This window comes from Pseudochaenichthys georgianus, chromosome 8, assembly GCF_902827115.2.
Source record: "Pseudochaenichthys georgianus chromosome 8, fPseGeo1.2, whole genome shotgun sequence".
NCBI classification, from domain to species: domain Eukaryota; kingdom Metazoa; phylum Chordata; class Actinopteri; order Perciformes; family Channichthyidae; genus Pseudochaenichthys; species Pseudochaenichthys georgianus.
In genome coordinates, this window is record NC_047510.2 from 4004434 (window position 1) to 4020467 (window position 16034).

Consider the following 16034-nt stretch of genomic DNA (forward strand, 5'->3'; position numbering starts at 1 on the left):
ACCCTTAGACCCTCTGTCCTTAGGCCCTCTGTCCTTAGACCCTCTGTCCTTAGACCCTCTGTCCTTAGACCCTCACATCGTACAAGGAAAAACTTCCAGAGGAAACTCACAGTTTAAGGGGAACATGGGAGAAACCTCAGGGAGAGCAACAGAGGAGGGATCCCTCTCCCAGGACGGACAGACGTGCAATAGATGCCGTGTGTAAATCCAAGAGATAATACATTTCACAGCATATAGACCGAATGTTAGGAAATGCATGTGTCTGTAATAATAAGATGAATCCACGAGGATGTCAGCTACAATCAGAGATGGGGTCGTTACTAAAAAAAAGTAATATATTACATATTACTTTAAAAAAAAAAAAAAAGTATTACACTACTTCGTTACTCTCTACATAAAGTAACTCGTTACTTTACTCGTTACTTTACTCGCAGGGCCGGCCCGCCCCTCCCTGCAGGCAGATCACGCAGACTGCTAAAGTTTCAAATGTTCTCTTTAGTTCAGTTTCCATTGTCGCATAAGACTGATCCAGATCCTGAATGTTTTCCTATCTGACCGTGGCTGTCCTCTGTCTCCTGCTATCTGTATATTTTGCGCAGTCTATCTCTGCTCACGCTGTTGCGTCGGCGTGTTCTCCTGCGTGTTGGCCATGTGTTGCACTGGAGCCAGACACCGCAAAGACTTCAGCCGAGCACGTACGAACTGCGCATGCGTGAGTGGCAATAACTCTCCTTACCAGCAGGAGGCGGTAGTGTGTATTCGTCATTCAAAACAGGCAACAACCGGAAAACAGAGAAGAAGAACAGACTACGTGATATAAACAAACAACAAATAACTGTGCGTTACTTCGCGTTACTTTGTAACGCGTTACACCCAACTCTGGCTACAATCCTGAGGAAGCCATCAGGGAAGCAGCATGACGAGACCCAAGGCAGGACCTCAGAGACAGGTTCAGCCACGACCCGAAGTCCACGACTTAATCCAGAACTCAGGATAGAGGATCCAAGACACAGGACTACAGCAAGAGGATCAGCCTCGACTCCGGATCCCGGCGTAGATATAGATACAAAACAAGAAAAAAGATTTGGCTGGGTTAACCGGAACAAGAGAATACACAGACACAGACAGAGAGGGAACAGGTCATTGGATAAAAGTTATTCTTAATAACCCTCTAGAAAGATCTCATGAACTTCCCCACTCAATCTATCAAGACCCGAGCAGGTCTATTAGATATAGGATAAGAAACAGAGATATGGGAGCACAATAGCACATAGCTCCAACGATCCATCACAGTGTCTCTCCACACACACACACTTTGCATTGTATTATTGTATTGTATGAGAGGTTCTAGGTTGAATTGAGGCGGACATTTTTAATGTTCAGAGGTTATGTTTAATATTCATGAGAATATTTGTCATTGATGAAATGATAATAAACAAACATTTGCATAAAGCATATTTGTCCACTCATATGTTGATAAGAGTATTAAAAACTTGAAAAATATCCCTCCAAGGAACATTTAGAACAGATAAAAAATGTGCGATTAATTTGGGATTAACTGTGGACAATCATGCGATTAAATATTTTATTCGACTGACAGCCCTAATTTTAAGTTTTTAGAGTACTTGTTTCCTACAGAACATTTTGTGATGTCATTTTATTGAACCTGTTTGATTGGAAAATGTTAGAAAAAAGCTGTAAAATAACAGTATTCTAGCTGTAGAACTTTAGGTTCTGTATTTATTTTAGTGTTTGATCATACAAATAAAAAAAAAAACAGTTTTTCTCATCAGAACTTTATTTAAGGTATATTTGAACACAAAACTAGGGCCAAAATGGTGGGTGGAGGGGGTCTGGAGGACGGGTTTGGGCTGACAGCCCAGGGGCACAGCGGAGGACCCGGAAGGGGTCTCGGGCGGACGGATCGGGGGCAAGGCAGAGTTCAAAAAGGGACGAAGGCCACAGCGGGCAAACTCAGGGGGCCAGGCATGAGGGCGAAGCCAGCGGCTGGAAGAGTCAGGGGCCGGGCTCGAGGGCGAAGGCCGCGGCTGGGGAACTCAGGGGGCCGGGCTCGAGGGCGAAGGTCGCGGCTGGGGAACTCAGGGGGCCGGGCACAAGGACGGGCACAAGGACGGGCAAGAAGGCGGCGACGGGACAGCTCCGGAGGACGGGCAGGAAGACGGCGTAGGCCGCGAAGGGACCCCTCCATTGTCAGCTGGATCGCCAGAGCACTGGGATCGAGAGCAGGAGCTGGTGGAACCCCTGGCGGGTCAGGCGTAGACGGGACCCTGGACAACCAGCAGGAGAGGACAGGGAGTTGGCAGGACCCCCGGCGGAACAGGTGTCAGCGGGATAATCACCGGTGTTGCAGGGACAGGTGTTCCCAATGAAACAAGGGCGGGTGTCGGCAGGACCCTCGGCGTAGCATGTGTCGGCGGGACCCCCAACAGGACAGGATATGGTGTTGGCAGGAAACCCGGCGGAGCACATGTCGGCGGGACCCCCAACAGGACAGGAAATGGTGTTGGCAGGAAACCCGGCGGAGCAGGTGTCGGCGGGACCCCCAACAGGACAGAATATGGTGTTGACAGAAAATTCCTTTATTTCAAGGTTAAATAGACACGAACAGAACTCTTCCCCGTGAACACAGTCAAGACAAACACAACACAGACAGATCGTGACATATTGACTGTAAAAAGAGCAGATACATCTGTAAAATTACAGTGTTTTCCTGTAAAATCTTTAAGGACAATTCCCGTAAATGAATAGCTTATTCACTTAATTTCAGTTAAAGTATTTTACTTTAATTTAAGGGTTTTTGTTTGGCAGCCGCTGCTGCCAGTACTTTGACCGGTTTTTTACGAGGTAAGTTTCAGAAACCGGCTCGAGATACACTTTTTGTTATATTCCATGGAATGCTCTTAACATCCCGACAGCAATGAATATCTGAAGTGCTTTGACAAAAATCCATAAAAAAACCTCATCTGTGGAAGCCGTAATACTGTAAAAAGCACGACCAATCATTTTAGCCGGCCCGGCTAAAATAATTGGATGGCCTACCTGCCTGTCAGCCTTCCATCTGTGCACAAACTTATCTCGTGCCCTCATTGGTCATGTGCGCGTTCGTGTGTGTTGGAGGAGGGGCTCTGTAAGGCCGTGGCTGATTTTTTCCGGTTGTGTATTTTCATATTTTAGCACACTCGAGCTGGTTTCTCCAAAATGACCTACCCCACCTTTAATATGATTGCTTTTAACTAACCTAATACAGTTATGTGAAATTTGATGACATGATAATACATTTAATTGAAGTCAACGTTTAAATTGTTCAGTGTGTATTAAAATGAATGGGAGAACTTTGCACTAGAAAGCTAATATAGCCATTGCATGACTTTGTTGTATGGTACAGGCTCATTGCCTAACAGGGTTTGATTTCCTGATCATTTTAAGATATGAGAGAGGGGTTCTTTTTACGAGTTCAGGAAGGTTTGACAAATGTGTCAACCTCACCATAAAAGCATGCATTTTTACAGCAAATGTTATTCAGACACAAGGAAACAGTAGTTGTTGGGGACTATTTTCAGCAGCGGATGAATCCACATGTGGTGCTCGAGTGAGTATTTACAGCAACATGGTGATGTGTGTGGGATTGAGTGATAATAAAGTTCAGTGTGAGTTCATGCTAATGAGGGAACATGTGACCCGATGCAACAGGGTGGCTCATTGATGAGTAAGAACAATGGGGCTCGATGGCACAGAGGAGGGAAGCATGTCAGGATCTGATACACACACTATACCAGACTTTAATTCAGACCTCTTATCTACACTGAATATCCAACCCTAGTTCTCACAATATGTTTGATATAACATTATGAAATGACAGTTCCATTCCCAAAGGTCTACAGTCAGCAGGCGCTCGTCCTCTGCTGCTCTTCTCCATGCTGCAGCCTGGGTGTAAATGTGTTGTGTAGATAAGAGCATCTGGCTGACAGCGTCTTATCAGAGGCTGATACCCTGATTCCTTCTCCTCTGCCCCTGCACTCTCTCATATCATCATTCTGTGAAACCAGGGATATTACATCGCTGCTAGGTCCTCCAACGTTTGACTTCTGTCTTAACAGGTTATGTTTATTTAACAAGTGATGAACATTTCTCCAATCTGTGCATTCAACACTTGCACAACCGTGCCAATGGCGAAGTGTCTTGAGCTGCAGTTACTCCAATGGCCAGTAGGTGCTGCTTTTAAGAAAACTCCTAAGCTGCAAAAAAGAATTATTATTATATTATAGAATTAAACAAATAAATAAAAACAAGGATAATTGTGTGTTATTGTTGAATAAATAACAGTGTGTTATTTAGAAAATAATAACAAATTTTTTTTAAATACTGATTTCAGTATTCTGAGGCCCAATTTCTTTTACTCATAGACGGCAAAAAAAGTCCGATATTATACGATTTAAAATAAAAACAATAATCGTGGCTTGATATTGAGTAATACACTGTTTTTATGAACCACACAGTTTCCGGTCTTCCCAGACCCGACCGGACAAAAAGACGTGCTGCAGGCACGAAACATACTCGTTGTAATTCCCTCGAAGCACAGGCAGACACAAGTGGCTTTCTCATAACGAGTTTATTCCTCTCCGAATCCATCGTGAAAACTACACAAACAAACAGTATAAATGACAAACATAGCTTTGTGTTAGACACACAATAACATGCACAGCATGTGAGATGACGAGAAAGGTAATAAACATAAAAGTGATACAAGCACAACAACATACCTCGTTGGGCTGCATGCTCTGTAAACAGAGGGAAGTATTCTTCAGTTCTCTTCACAACTTATGTATAAGAATACAAAACTAACGGAGCTGTAAGTATCCGTGCATCTTACTCTGAGGGTGCTTCTCATGTTCTCGCTCTCTAACTCACGCGAGAACAGCATAACGAGACGTGAGCTTGGACTTCAAAATAAAAGACGAAATATTGCACGCATGAAACATTACAACAATAATAATTAGTACACTTAGAAAATACACATTACAGTTAAATTATGAACATGTAAAGGCTGCACTTACACTCGTTCTGTGTGACCCGAAAAAAAGGGGGAAATCATGTTGGTGAACACGAATCAATAGATTAAATGTTGTGACTATAACACGAAATGCCGTGAGACTGGGTTGCAGACAGCAGAGAGTACACATTGCAGGCTGAAAACCCACCTGTTTCTGTTTCACACAAAAAGCCGTAATACTACATTTTTTTTGGCTTTTTTGAAACTCAAAAAGTTCCATACAGATGGAGCGGATGTACTTGTTTGTATTTTCACGGTTGTTTGCAGTAATTGTAAGTCACCTTGAATAAGAGTATTAACTTAATGAAAAAAGTGATTGGCTCTATTTAACCCTAAAGCTGATTTGAACTCTGGCCTACAACTCATTGTATACTCTATATTACGATACGTCCACACAGCAGCTTTAGACAAATCTTCCACCGCTTCCAACGCTTCTCTGCCCATTGACTTTGAATGGGGATGACGTCACTTTGCCTAGCTTTTCGCCAAGCTGCATTGTGGGGGAGCGAAGCGAAGATTTCCAGGATTTCCAGGATTCAAAAGTTGAGCAATGTTCAACTTTTGAACCTGAGCTGGAAGCGCCAGCCAATCAAACACGTTTATGCAAATCTGACAGTAGAAGCGCTAGCCAATCAAACCGCGTGTAAGCAGGGAGAACCAGACCGCAGTTCATTTCCTCATATTCCAAACGAGAAATTACGGTAGCAAATCACCCGGTTCTTTACGACCAGAACTATTAACGGGATACAAACCGGAGGAACCAGGCATGGAGGGAGGTGGCAGAGACAGTGGGTGAAACTGGTAGGTTTTCGCCTGTTTGGGGAGTTTATATATATATATATTGCTCGCATAAAATCCCCGGGGTTTTTTGCTTTGTATGTCGGGGGCGGGAGATTCATGTGATTGGTTGTTGGTCACATTGCTCACAAAAAATCTCCAAGCTGTCAGACACGCCCAGCTCCAAGATTTTCAAGATTTTTGAAAAGCTGCTGTGTGGACGTACCGTGAGAGATTTGGGGAAACACGTGCAAAACCAACCTACAGCCGTTATGCACATTACAAAAAAGTGCTATAAGAGTTATCAATAATGTTGGATATCTTGAACACACTAATTAATGTATTCTTTTTGAAGTCACACATATTGAAGTTCACTGATCTGGTTACATTTAAAACGGCACAAATCATGTACAGAGCAAGACATAATCTACTTCCTAGGAAATTAAAAACACTGTTCATAGACAGAGAGGGTGGGTATAATTTGAGAGGAAATCTACATTTGAAACAACTCAAGGTCAGAACAACTCTGAGAAGTATGAGTTTAACAATCTGTGGGGTGACTTTATGGAATGGTTTGGAGCAGGAGTTAAAACAAAGCACGAGCATAATTCAGTTTAAAAGGATGTACAGAAACACTTGAAAGCTATGAGAATGAAGAAAGGTGATTGAAGATGAGAAATTATTGTATATATGTATAAATGTAAATGTAAGTAGGAATAACTTGCATAATGACTTAAAGGACAATCATTGATCAAGTAAGGGGTGGGAATGAATAAGCATTTGCTTCCTCCTACTCCCTTTCAGACACATATGATTTATTATTATTATTAATATGAAGACTTTTTTTGTTGATTATATAAATATTATCATGAATGTGGATACATACCGTATTTTAACAATACGGTATTCTGTTTTTCACAGTTGTTATTTTTTATTTTTTGTATCTGTTCGAAATAAAGATTGAAATGAAAAAATGAAATGAACTTTCCCGCCCAACAAAATGCACTATCCTCGCTCAAAGGAATGTGGAGGTCTGGCGTGGTTTAATGTGGACACAGTCCAACTACTTAACACATCTCTTTAGACATACAGTCCATCTCATAATCCATGCAGTTTTTGCTTGTAAACAAATGCCTTCTTATGTGGCTGATTCTTGTTAACTGCCACAGCATCCAAATGCCAGCAAGTGGCACAAGGACAGGCTTGGGTCATAGCATAAGTTAAAGTTGGTTGTGATGTACAAATATCTTTTTTTGAATGTACAATATTTATGAACACATATTGAAAAATGAATGGAGGTCTTGTTGGCAGAACAACGTAAACAACTTACAAAGTACATTTGTTCTTAACAGTCAACGCTCTATTATGGAGAACTGACCTGATTGGCAGGGAAGGCGGGCTCTTATGTGTGTGACTGGAATAAGGTTATGGTAAAGCCTTTTTTTTAAAAGCCCGGCACCAGCAGTTGCGAGCAGTGTGTAGGACCTTTTGTTTCCTGTTCCTTTTGTACGACCACTAAAGAGGCCAGCGGGAGTGAATCCAGAACCCTGCTTCAGTTTGGTGATAAGAATAAGAGCGAGGGTAACTTCTGAGTGCCAGTGCAGTCTTGTTCAGTAAGGTAAATAAACTGCATTTATAAAGTGCTTTTCCACTTATACGTATACAGAATTCTGAAACACAGACGCTTTGTGCTGAAGAACTTTTGGTCTATTTGGATTGAAATAGGAAGAAGGTACATTCTTGATGGTTATATCCGTGTAAAGTAACTAAGTACATTGACTGAAGTACTGTACTTAAGTGCAATTTTGAGGTACTTTACTTGAGTATTTTCATTTTTTGCTGCTATTGCTACAATTCAGAGGCAAATGGTGTAGTTTTCCTCCACTACATGTATTTAATACCTTTAGTTACTTCACAGATCTGAATGAATGATGTGAAATATAATCAAGTGTTGAATGAGGCTGCGGCCACACGAGGACGAATTTGGTCGTTTGCGTTACTGTTTAGTGTCATATAGACCGTTCGGCCACACGAGGACGACCGAATACGGCACTAAACGATTGAGGAAACGATAACGGGTCCCAAGGTGGATAGAAAGGCATACGCAACTCTCTGGGGGGTCAAACGGCTCCGTGTGTGCGCCCTATCCGAACATTTTCAGATCAATGATAGTAGGCTTGTTTGAGACACATTGCGGCTCGCCTCGAAAGTAGACAAGAGTAGCCGATCGCAGCCGGGGGAGGTGTCAAAAAGCTCGTCTTAAGTCGGACAGCTCGGACTCGGAGTCGGCTTGACTGGCTGGGTTTGCAATGGCGGAAATTGCGTTGGCGTTTTTCGTTGCAGATGAAGTGGATGCAATAGAAATGCTCCTCCCTCTTAATGTTTGCAAAACTGATAGGTGGACAGGCTACAAATGATCAGTCCCTTCAGATCCGCACACATGAAGCTTAATGAGCATGCATTGAACAGACCTGCTGCTGTGTTAATTCTTTAGCTGCCACTTTAAGCTTTATGATGTGTACAACATGGATGTAATTTGATTTAATCTTGCCATTTTAAATGATGTATTCAATAAATAAGGTTAAACCAAATCATTACATTACAATAGATTTTATTTTAATGATTTGGTTTAACTTAAAGAGAAACTTTATTGTTATTGCACATATTACAGGTACTGAGACAACGAAATGCAGTTTAGCTTCTAACCAGGTGCAACAAGCAGTGAAGTGGAAAGTAATGTACACAATCTACAGAATAACATATAGAATGAATTGAATGATGAATAAACAGTGGGTATGAATACACTAGATATCAGCCTGAGAGCAGTATGAACAGTGTGTATGAATACACTAGATATCAGCCTGTGAGCAGTATGAACAGTGTGTATGAATACACTAGATATCAGCCTGAGAGCAGTATGAACAGTGTGTATGAATACACTAGATATCAGCCTGTGAGCAGTATGAACAGTGTGTATACCTAGATATCAGCCTGAGCTATGAACTGTGTATTAATACACTAGATATCAGCCTGTGAGCAGTATGAACAGTGTGTATGAATACACTAGATATCAGCCTGTGAGCAGTATGAACAGTGTGTATTAATACACTAGATATCAGCCTGTGAGCAGTATGAACAGTGTGTATGAATATGCTAAGATATATAAAGTATGAAAACGGTAAGCAGTATAGTATAAAATATTAATGTCATGATGATAAACATTGTGGAACAATGATGAAAAATGGGAATGGATGTGGCGACGTAAAACTGACACAAAACAACAACAAACTTTTGCCAGCCAATGGGAGAGCTTCATCAGCAGCACGTGGTAAAACCCACCAATGAGCGCTCAGCTCGAGATACCAGCGAGCCGTTTCCCATCAAGCATTTCGCTTCCGCAGCTCGTGGAGAGCAACTGCGCCAACTCGCCTCGCCTCGCTCTCAAGGCTGCGGGCGTCTTTGTCCCGCGAGATTTCAAAGTCTCATGTGGGCGAGCCTCCAGAGCAAGTCGGACAAAATGACTAACCATCATGCAACGCACTAGCAAGACGTTGATCGCAACTGCGCAGGTCTGCGCAGGTCTTGCTTGTCTCAAACAAGCCTACTGATTGCGCAATAGCCCCGCCTCTCCCCACCTCTTCTGCTCACCTCCGCTTACCCCGCCCCATTGCTGAAGTGTTTCGCCACCAACAACAACAACAATGGCGGATCGCAGAGTTGCTATCGTGCTCCGGACGCTATTGACCATGCTACAGTTGTTTGTGCAACATCTACAGCAATAATGATGAGGCAATAGCCCCGCCTCTCCCCACCTCTGCTGCTCACCCCCGCGTCAAAGTAAACTGCACACAGAATTCAGATTATTTATCTTTCTCTCGCGAGTGAAGTCTAATCTGACAGGACGGAGACACCTCTCAAACTCCCTAAACTAGTTATAAATATGTGTATTTTTACTGTTGGCCGGGTCACTGATTACTGGATCAGCTGCTGCATGAGACAGACACTGACGCTGTCCAAAGAGAGGGAGGAAAAAGAGAGGCTCCGTGTATTTTATCATTATATTATATAGAGTCGTTATTCATTTGTTTTAAAGCTCAATAAATAACAAAGAAGACCTTTGACCGGCACTTTTATCATTTTGTCCGGAAGATTTAAACTTTAATACACGTTGACTGGCGAAAAACTTTGCCCGGTTCCCTCGGCCCCCACCGCGGAGAATAAACAGAAGGGCAACCATGACAACCATGCTTCTTCGCTGCTTTTGTGGAGGAAGTTACAGCGCCACGTACAGGCTCGGCATATGTACTGCAGCTTCTCCAGCGGTTGGAGCTAAACGGAGCGGTCTCGTGTGGACAGACACTATCCGGATAACTATTGCGTGTGGACAGAAGCTTGTTTGCGATTGCGTTTGCGTTAATCCTATGCGTTTAGCCGTTTTCGTCCCCGTGTGGCCGCAGCCTCAGACTTTAGTTCCACCTGGAGTAAATCCACAAGCTGCAGTATACAAAGTCCTTCAAACTAGCTGCACCTTCACCAGCTTTGAGAACACTTTCATGATCAATCATTATAAAACATATCATCTGAAATGGGCCAATCTGCACAATGACTACTTTTACATTGGGTACTTGAAGTATATATTATATATATACTCTAGTAAGATCCTACTTCTTCCTCTGGTAATATCGCTTGTGCTTCCATGATTGGGACATAAGATGTTCTTTGATTAGACTAATATCATTTGAATGAGGGGCTGAAAGGGAACCAGACAAGACTCCTCCAGACGTCCCATTAGTCGTTCACGAGTCAGTTTGGACATTTCGGTGAACAATTCGGACCAAGAACGATCCTCTGACATGTCAAACATATGCAGCAGCATGGCAGACCACGCTGTCTGAATTCAGTTTAATTTAATTATCAGATCTATTCAAATACAAAAGTTGAGCCTCTGCTACGCTGATTCTCTCACTCTCCACTCTCTTTCTTTTTATCCATCAGCCGAGTGTGTGTGTATGTGTGTGTAAATGTTATTAATATTGGTTAATAAAAGCTGTTATGTGTCTGGATCAGTGGTTCAGGTTACACAGCTAATGCAACATGTCAGCAGTCTGGACTCTTTCCGATATCATCTTTCTGGGTTTTCAAAACACACACACACACACACACACACACACACACACACACACACACACACACACACACACACACACACACACACAAACACACACCACACACACACACACACACACACACACACACACACACACACACACACACATCCTGACTCTTTTCCAGGAATAATGGAGCTTCCTGGTTCTGAAGTCATCGGACCTGTCTGAAAGGACTTTAGAGGAAACAGCCAGCCAGCCAGACAGCCAGCCAGCCAGACAGACAGACAGACAGACAGACAGACAGACAGACAGACAGACAGACAAACTCCACTCCTGAACCCAAATGTCCCCCTCCCGAAACACACACACACACACACACACACACACACACACACACACACACACACACACACACACACACACACACACACACACACACACACACACACACACACACACACACACACACACACACACACACACACACACACACACACACACACACACACACACACACACACACACACACACACACACACACACACACACCACGGTAGCACGGTGGTTCCCCCTCTCATGCGACCGGCTGAGCAACTTCTGTCTCCCGGTCACCATAGGCGACGTGACTTAAATCCACGTGACCCGCGGAAGAGGTAAGAAAATAAGTGGCTCTGAGAAAAAGAGAAGAGGAGAGAGGAGATAGTTACGGAAAAGAAGGGAGAGAAGAGAAAGTAAGAGAAACAGAGACAGAATTGATATGCGCGGAGTGTGACCTGTGTGTAGGTGACTCGCGGCTCTCTGTCTTCTCGCGGTGCTTCCCTCTGTCACTCAGGATCCTTTGGAGAGCTCAGGTTGAGCTGCTGACAGAGAGGCCTTCTGTTGACGCACACGAACACACACACACACACACACACACACACACACACACACACACACACACACACACACACACACACACACACACACACACACACACACACACACACACACACACACACACACACACACACACACACACACACACACACACACACACACACACACACACAGACAACATGTCTGTTGTTTTTTCCTGTCTGCAGAGATGTTTATCCATAACAGGTCTGCACACTATTCTTCAAATACTTTCCAATGGATTGTCCACAAATGAAGGATCTCTCATCTCAAAGACAATGTTTTATTTGGATGAGTTTTGGTTAGATTGTGGTTAACACAAGCTGAAGAGGATTTCACCTTTTGTACTACGAAATAGAAGACGTCAGTAAATACCCCACTGGTGAATGTCTGAAGCTTCAATGTGTACAAAAACAAACTGCGGTTGCAAACAAGTGTCTAAATAAGACTACTAAACCTCATTACACCATAACGTCTTTAGCTTAGCGTTGATGAAGCGCAGCCATGCAACATGGTATCTAGTTTGTTTGTGGCACAATGTTAGCTTTCGACTTCTGGCGATTAGATTTTACTTTGCTCATAAAGTGGTTTTAAGTGGAGATTATCCTGCTGAACAATACATGTAAGTATCTAAATCGCTCCAATGGCTGAGAGTCGCTAACTAATGCCCCTTTTCCACCAAACTGGTTCCAGGGCCGGTTCCGGGCTAGAGCCTGATTTAGCTTTGGTTCTTCCTGTTTCCACCGCAGCGGAGCCGGCTCTAAGCACCGCAAACTGGTTCTTAGCTTACCCCACTCGGCTGCCTGGCAAGAACCAAGAACCAATACTCCACACTTACGTCGGAGGGGTCGAGATTAACCTGAGCAATAACAGTTAATGGCGAGTACGGCAAATAAAAGGTGTAACAAGCAGTAGCGCTGAGCAAAGTGACCACACACTTGTACAAAAATACACACTTTATAAAGTCAGGCAACACTAACCAGGCTTTGTGTGATTCTGTTTATTTGTACCTTACTTTGACCATCCGTTCGCTGTCATTGATCATTGTGGAGAGAGGCAGACGTTTTCCTGTTGTTTTGTATTATCTATTGGATGGAACCAATACATGGGCTGCACAGGTTGTCGTGTCCGACTATCTATCACAAGTAGAATCATAGTGCAAAATACGCTGGTAAAATGTGCCTGTAGAAAACGGCTTATGTCACAATAGGATCAAGGATCAAGATAGTCAGTTTAGCTTCGGTTGCTATGCCAACATCACCCATTTTATACCAGAGAAACTTTCATAACAGCGTTGTGATGCCAAACAGCGTCAATTCAGACTGACACACATTCACTTATGGGGATGGGGGATATTTATCAGCTGCTTGTGTGACAGTCAGACAGTGAATACTTTCCAGCGGCCGCTGCCGTGAGTTAACGGGAGACTAAACTCTGCCGTGAGTTAACGGGAGACTGAACTCTGCCGTGGGTTAACGGTAGACTGAACTCTGCTGGGAGTTAACGGTAGACTGAACTCTGCCGTGAGTTAACAGGAGACTGAACTCTGCCGGGAGTTAACGGTAGACTAAACTCTGCCGTGGGTTAACGGTAGACTAAACTCTGCCGTGGGTTAACGGTAGACTGAACTCTGCTGGGAGTTAACGGTAGACTGAACTCTGCCGTGAGTTAACGGGAGACTGAACTCTGCAGTGAGTTAACGGGAGACTGAACTCTGCAGTGGGTTAACGGTAGACTGAACTCTGCCGTGGGTTAACGGTTGAACCAGAACCGGTTTGGTGGAATAGGGGCATAAGGCTTGCTAGCTTGGTCCTCACCAGCAACAACATAGCGAGCATCCTCCTGACACTAACGGAGCGTCCACACTACAGCTCCAAAAATAGCTTGGAGCTGGGCGTGTCTGGAGCTTGGGGATTTTATTCAAGCAACACGGCCAACAACCAATCACATGAATCTCCCGCCCCCGACATACAAAGCAAAAACCCCCGGGGATTGTATGGGAGCAATATATATATATATATATATATATATATATAAACTCCCCAAACAGGCGACTACCAGTTTCACCCACTGTCTCTGCCTCCTCCCTCCATGCCTGGTTCCTCCGGTTTGTGTCCCGGTAGGTGAAGAGGGTCTGGTCATACAAAACCGGGTGATTCGCTACGGCGATAGTTAGTTTCTCCTCCGACTTTTTTTGAAATATAGAAATGAACGGCGGGATATCTCTCCCAGCTTAGACGCGGTTTGATTGGCTACGGCTTCAGCTGTCAGATTTTGGGAAACGGGATTTGATTGGCTGGCGCTGGCTACTCCGGCGTCCAGACGACCAGAAGTTGAATAATGTTCAACTTCTGGTCGCCTGGGTCGCCTGAGACGCCTCGCTCGGCTACCCACAATTCAGTTCGGCGAAAAAGCGCGGCTACGTGACGTCACCCCATTGAAAGTGAATGGGCAGCTTGGAGCAGCTTGGAGCTTTCGACGCTGTCGACGCTGTAGTGTAGACGGGCCGTAAGGCAACACACCATTAAAGCCCTGCCTTACAGTTACTGTAAGTTGAGATAAAAGGATATTTGAGTGTTATTGAAACTAGGGAAATGTTGTTAACGGTTGTAGTGTTCCCAATGGAAGTCTGGAATGGAGTTGTTTTCTTTGATTGTACTAAATGCAACACTATGCCTGACTCAGATCAGAGCTGTTACAAAAGGAACGTCTTGGTCCCTTGCTGTCTGTGTTTCTGTGTCTCAGCTCCCTAATGGGTTCCGTAAGCAGCAGAGGCAGCATCTAAACACATTATGTACTCAACATGCATAATAAATAAGGGCGGCTGTGGTTCAAGGGGTATTTACCCCCGATCTACCAATCAAAGTGTGACTGATTCAATCCCAGCTCCTGCAGTCAATATGTCGAAGAGTTCTTGGGTAAAATACCGTACCCCAAATTGCTCCCATCAGCATGTTTAAGGTCTAGAATTGTTCAATCGCTTTGGATAAAAGCTTCAGCTAAATGACATGTAATGCATATGCGGCGCGTGAGGCTTATCTGACGCTGCCTTCCTCCGGCGTCTATAGAAAAGAGATCAACTCAATGAAAGCACTGCCTGCTGACCAATCAGAGCTCAGTGTGCGGAGTTTAAATCTATCAAGTCATATTACAGGATAAAGGAAATACAGTTTAAACTGCCGCTGCAGAGAAGACGCCGACGTGTCGCACTTATCATTCATATCACACTGATATCACATCATCAATCAGATCATCGATCATATAATATCACAATATCTCCTGATCTGAGTCAGCTGAGCCGTATCTGACCGTGCAACACTCACAGTGTCACATACTGTATGCAGAAGTATTATTTTAAGCAACACATTAAGTTGACGAAACACTTAACTCAAATGTAATTAAAGTCAGATCCACTCGTGTCTTAGATGGGGCAGTGATATCATAAAACTGTTTTCAAACACTCGGTAGTTTATTTTTTAACGAGTTGTTCTGTATTCACCTTGCAGGTGCAATTATGTGGCTCGTATCCTGGATTATATGTTTAAGTCATGGATGGTTAAAGTTCATATTTGTCTAATATTAGTTTACTTTTCATTAATGAAGTATGACGCTGCGCTGTCGCTACACTTGTCCCTGTTTGTGATGGTCAAATGTAGCTAACCACGCCCCTTTCACGTGAACGCGCTCTCAGCTGGAGAGAGAAGCCCTGGCTTGATTCACCGAGTTGATAACCAGCGTCGTGGACCACTTAGCGAAATCTCGTTTGTTAGGGTTAGTTAAGATAACTCAAACGTATCCAGGGTCTGTTGAACTGGCTTCGTAGCACAGGGCACAGGTGGCTGCATAGCAGCGCTAATGTCAAAGACACACACATTATACATTATATTTTTATTTTACCAGGATGCAGTGACACAAATATTTGGGAAGGCTTAGCCTTCCTTAGCCTACAGCACCCGCCGCCCCTGATGTAATGTATTCTATTATTTATATGTTGTAAAACATATAATCTCTTAATCAATACACCAGAGATGTACTAAGATCTTTTACCTATAAGTAGTATTCTGACTGCTTCTAGGAACTCAAAGAAAAGAAAAGCTTACTTTTGATCTGATAACAAATGGCCCTAATCCTCTTCCGTATACTAAAGTGTAGAAATACTGTCTTTCAGGTGGAAGTGCACAAGT

The 16034-nt window shown here is 43.6% G+C and overlaps 1 long non-coding RNA gene across 1 annotated transcript; it reads right to left on the minus strand.

Moving 5' to 3' along the window:
* Positions 1-1262: 1262 nt before the first annotated feature.
* On the minus strand, positions 1263-4892 carry LOC117451651 (uncharacterized). Its single transcript, XR_004552690.2, has 3 exons — positions 4782-4892; positions 4576-4658; positions 1263-4256 (listed from the first exon to the last, which is right to left on the minus strand). It is a non-coding gene; the product is annotated as an uncharacterized lncRNA (long non-coding RNA).
* Positions 4893-16034: the final 11142 nt, after the last annotated feature.